The following is a 6000-nucleotide window of genomic DNA, read 5'->3' as shown; positions in this document are numbered from 1 at the left end:
TTTAGTATAAATATGGTAACAAATTTATACATGTTATTTTTTTCCTTTATTTGTCCCTACAAATTCTCCTTTCCTACCTATCATTAATAATATGATGAAGGCAATAATATTAAGTATTCAATTTAGTACCATATTTACACAAGTTATATTTTTTCCTTAATTTGTCCCAACCATCTCCTTTCCTACCTGTCATTAATAGTATCATGAAATATTCAATTTAGTATAAATATGGTAACAAATTTATACTGGTAATATTTTTTCCTTAATTTGTCCCTACAAATTCTCCTTTCCTACCTATCATTAATAATATAATTAATAATATGATGAAGACAATTATATTAACTATACACATACCATATATACTAAACATAATATACTATATACTATATTAAAAATAATATACTATATACTATACATATGCATATATGTGCATCGATATACTATATTAATATAAGTTAAGCAAAGTGCATTGATAGACGATATAAGCTAAGTTAAGCATATAAGTGCATCGATATACTACATATTTTATGAAATACATTAATATAAATATACATCTATATTGATATTTTAGGAATGTAAGAAGTTGAATTTATGTAATTAAAAAGTTCAAATTTTGAATAAGTTGTATTTGTATAATTTTTTTAAAATAGTTGTAATCTTTTTAATTATCATTTTAAAAGGTTGTATCTAAGTGACTTTCCCTTACTTATAATGGATGTATACATGGGCCCAGGGTGGGTGTTCTGGCAATTGAGTTTGGATTTTGGCGGATTCAAGAAATTAAAACTTTTTTTTTTTGCACGGATTGCCCTTCTTTTGTGGTGGTCTTTAATATTTGCCCCTCAAATTGGTGGTTCCCTTATCCTAATACCCCGAGGTTCTAGGTTCGAACTCCAGTTCAGTAAAAAAAGAAGGAATTTCGCAAGATAGAGGTTTGGATTCGCAGGCAGAGTTCTGAAGGCAAAATTTTGCCTTGAGGTAGAGTTTGAAACTCTGCCTGAAGCATAAGGTAGAGTTTTGCACACAAAACTCTGTCTTGCGGATTTTGTTTAATTTTATACTAAGCGAGAGTTCGAATCCGAAACCAAGGAATTTTTAGCGAAGGCCAAATATTAAAGATCACCCCCAGCGAAGTGCAATCCTGCAAATTGCCCAAATTAAAATCCAAATTCAATCTCAATAAGTTCGGATTAGATCTGTTTTCTTAAATTTGATTTCGAATTAATCGATTTTGATATTTTAGATTTTCGATTTTGAGCTTATAAGTTGAGTTTCTTCTTCTTACAATAATAAACATTGTAATATTATATTCATGTCATATTATCTTTTATAATTTCTCATTCCCACCACAATCATCCAAATAAATTGTTCAGTCAAGCAATGAAAAGATTATCAAGGAAATTTGCAAACAAAGTAAAATTTGGTCTAGATAGATCAACTACTAATAGTTCATATTCATCAAGTCAATCACTACTGAATCCTTATAAACTTTATGTGACTTGAACATCAATTAATAATATGCTTCCTTAATTAAGGATATAGTGCCACTACTCTCGAATGACAATGAAGAATACGGTCACAATGAATGCATGTCAGCTTGCACTATTCATTAGCCTAACAAAGATGATTTAGTTGGATATTGGACTTAGTATTAGGTAATTAGCTTATGTCTAATCGGTAGGTTTAAATATAAGGTATAAAAATTTTGAATTTTTGGATATCCAAAAGTTCGAAATCCAAATATTAAGTTCAATTCAGAATCCAATCTGTAATCAGAAAATTGAAACCAAAAATCCAAAATATTCGAATTGCGATTTGGATTTTGGTTTTGCCCAAATTATGCCCAGCCCTAGGCATGAACTGAGATTTAACATAATTCTTTATTGTGTCCGTTAATCATTTCTACGAGCAATTATGTTGAAAGTGTCCACCCTACACATGCATATAACTTCATAATAGTTTTTGACACGTTGTACGTGTATTTCAAGCTATTTAGTACGAAAATTTTGAAACTATATTATATAGTACTAGAAAAGGCATGTATAATGAGCTACACGAAATCTGAGGAGAGAAAAAGCAAGCTCAAATTAATGAATGGTGAGCATATTTGATTGATATTTATTGTCATTGTAAAGCATAATTTAGAAAACACTGCTATTGAATAAAGCTGAAAAAAATACATTTTATTTCGTTATTGGTTATTTCTGTATGAGTACTTCATTGAAAATTTAAAACACTACCAAATCAGAGGAAATTGTCTCTGGATTCTACATTCAGTCTCACTCTTAAATATTAAGTAAACATCATAAAATTCTGAGATTAGCCATCTAAAATGGAGGAGGAGAAATTAATCATATTACTCGTATTTACCATAACTTACATCATTACACGGCCATCTTATCTAACCGATATCAAGAAATTATTGAAAAACAATAAAATCGTTTATTGGCCAATAAATTCATTATAAACCAAGTCCAATGATTTCTATTGCACGAAGTAAATATTATAATACATATTATCACATAAGCATCTAAATAGTAAGTGTTCAACAAAAATGAAGGCTGAACTGATTTAACATGACAATAATAGATCATCTGTCCAGATGAGGCTAAGCAAAATAAGGTATTGAGCAAAATAATTAAGCCAAATGAGAAGATTAATGGTTTAATAGATGCAGCCTTCTCGGTTACTTTCTTAGAGGAAGTCGAAGAAGTGGATTGCTTCGACTTCGGCGACGGATTTTTTTTTTTTTTTTTTTTTTTGGACTATAAGCATGATCAAAAAATTTCCTGATCATAACTTTCTTGTAAGGCGAACCTAAATTGTATATACTTAATAAGTATTAAAAGGAAAAGTAACTCTAACAAAATGAATAGACTACGATAGCGCAACTCTCTCACATTTCTTGGCAGTTTTTCCGGTCTTCTTTCAAGCAAATAAATTGACTTGTCTTCATATTCCGTTCTTCTATATCTAAAAGAAACAACGGAGAAGGGCCAAATATACCCCTGTACTATCGAAAAAGGGCCAAATATACCCCTCGTTATACTTTAAGTTTAAATATACCCCTGCCGTTATATTTTGAGTTCAAATATACCCCTGTCATTATATTTTGGGTCCAAATATACCCCTCATTTTAACGGCGGGACACGTGTCATAATTCTATTGGCCTATTTTAAATTATTTCCTAATTAATTAAAATTCAACTCATAACCCGATATTCAATTAAAAAATCTATACCCATACCCGGTATCCAATAAAAATGGAAGTTTTGCTCCCTCCTCCTCCTTTTTCTCTTTTCCAAGTGATCCATAGTTTTACCACAACGAATGGACCAAAATTAAATTGATAATTTGCACAGACCAATACTTAAAACGAGGATTTTATCTTATTCATTCTTATTTTTGTCTTAGTATTCAAGTTATATAGTGACCACAGATCCAAAAACTTGTTAATCTATTGGAAAATGTATTGCAGCAAAGAATCAATTGAAGATTGAAAGGTCTTATACGATCTTCAATCCCTCATCGTAAATATAATGAATGATTCTATAGATAAATTGTCTCAGTTAGCTCTGGATTTGTTCAACAACAAGGAATATGCGAAGAAGGAGGAGGGAAGCTTCCATTTTAATTGGATACCGGAAGGGTTTTTTCAATTGGATATCGGGTCATGGGTTGAATTTTAATTAATTAGGAATAATGTAAAATAGGCCAATGGATTTATGACACGTGACGCTCCATTAAAATGAGGGTATATTTGGATCAAAGTATAATGACAGGGGTATATTTGAATCCAAAGTATAACGGCAGGGGTATATTTGGACCCAAAGTATAAGGAGGGGTATATTTGGCCCTTTTCTGATAGTACAGGGGTACATTTAGCCATTTTCCGAAGAAACAAACGATATTATTTTCTTCCAATTTTATTTCCTACGTGCTAGGTGGATATTATTTTCTTCCAATTTAAATCTAGTCAAATTAAACTCGACTTATTCATTAAACCGATCCAATTTGCAAAATAAACCCAAATAAGCATAGAGTAAAATAAGAATGTATCTTGAAATAATTTTATTCCTCACTAATAAATATAAAATAAATTGTTTAAGCTTGGTATGGCTCTTTCTCTCTCTTGTACTACTTATTAATTGTTTTGACGCTGTTGACACCTAATTTTGTCCCGCCTCTCCTCCGAAATACCTATTTACGCTTCTAATATTTTTGGAAAATTAAAAATATATTTATATTTTACTATAATTATTAGCCTCTTATCAATACCGGCGTTTCATTATTCTATTACAGTTACTAGCCATTATTATTATTATTATTATTATTATTATTATTATTATTATTATTATGACTCACAATTTTTATCATTTCGGCATTTTACCAGCTTACGCACACGCGTCGCATTTATCTTCGCATAATTAAATAATAGTGTTTATTTACTGTGGACTTTCGAAATATTATTGCACGGCTATTACGACGACATATAATTTTATTAACTGAGCACTAATAATTGTAATATTTTAACGCACGTTGTTATATCATTAATTGATGGTCTTTTATTCAAATTTATGAAGCCCCGTATTTTAAGTCCAGCAGCCAAATTGTGGACTCATCCGTTCCAATTAATCCACAAACCTTCTTGGACCAGTCCATTAATGACCAGCCCATATTTTAATTCATCAACCCAATTTTCGGATCAATCCACATTTTAATTTACCAGCCCAAATCAGCCAACCCAGTCCACTGATTGACCCGACCCGCCTTCTTCGTTCAAAACAAAGGAAACATTAGGTTTCCTTTCATTTTTTTCTCCGTCCGCCGCCACCCCCTTTTTGTTCTCTCTCTCCCGCTCCCTTCTCTCTCCTCTTTCTCCTTCATCATCGTCATCCCCCACCACCGCCGCCTACACCCCGCTCCCACTTCCCTCTGTTCCCCACTTTCCCCTGTTCCCCGCTCATCTCTCTCTTCTGGTCAAACGAAAAGCCCTAAAATTTCCCTATAAGTACTCACTTTTTGATCCAGTTGAAGGAGGAGTTTTCGATTCAAGAAAATGCCCCTAGAAAGAGGAACAACAGATCTTGAACCTCGAAATCCCCTGAAAAGAACAAGTGGAGTTGGCCGAGAATCACCCTAAGAAAATATTATTCTTAGCTGCTTCGAATCTCTGAAAATAGGAGTTATTTTAGTCCCTTTGAATACCCGAAAATACAAAGTCTTTAATCGTTCAAATTCCCTTTTAAAATATTAGTTTCAGTTTTCTTGATATTATCTCAAAAATACTAAATCCATTCTGTTTGTGTTGTTTCGAGGTAGATCGGGGACTCGAAGCCTCACTTCGCTGCACCCCAAAAAGGTCAGTAATTTTCATGCCTTAGTAATTTCAGTGTTTGAATTCTGTTTTGTTTAGCTCCTATGGTTCATGTTTTTATGCTTGGTTTATCGTCAAATCCCGCTTTAGCTTTTGAAGTTTCATGATTAGTTCAATGATCAATAATCAGTTTGTTGTGATTGGTTAGTTGCCACTGTTAGTTTGTTGTTAGTCTATGGTTTGGATTGATTGGATGTCTGATCTAGTTAAGAGTATAAGAGAATATACTTGTTTGAACATGTTTCCCTTGCTCCCAAATACCCAGAAACATTTCATTGAGCCTATGTTTTGTCCAGAGCCTGGTTTCATTAGTTTAATCCAATTTATGGCTGAATATTCTTTATAGTTCAGGTAGGACATAAGTTTTGCATCCCTCTCGTCATTTCTTGTTACTTGTTATGTGAATATAGTCATGAGTACCAGCTTGTTTTTCTCTTTGTGGTTACAAAAAATGATTTTTGGATATATTATTTTCTATGTGTTGGTTCCTTTTATGTTGCTTGTATGCAAGCATTCTTTGAGACATAATTAGCCTTTTCTCTATTTACATTATAATCTAAGTATGCTCTTAGTGATGTTGAGGTGACTTGATACGAAGCATGCTATTTAGATAAGCGAGCCTAG

The sequence above is a fragment of the Lycium barbarum genome, chromosome 9 (assembly GCF_019175385.1).
Source record: "Lycium barbarum isolate Lr01 chromosome 9, ASM1917538v2, whole genome shotgun sequence".
NCBI lineage: Eukaryota > Viridiplantae > Streptophyta > Magnoliopsida > Solanales > Solanaceae > Lycium > Lycium barbarum.
Note: the sequence above shows the minus strand (reverse complement) of the source record.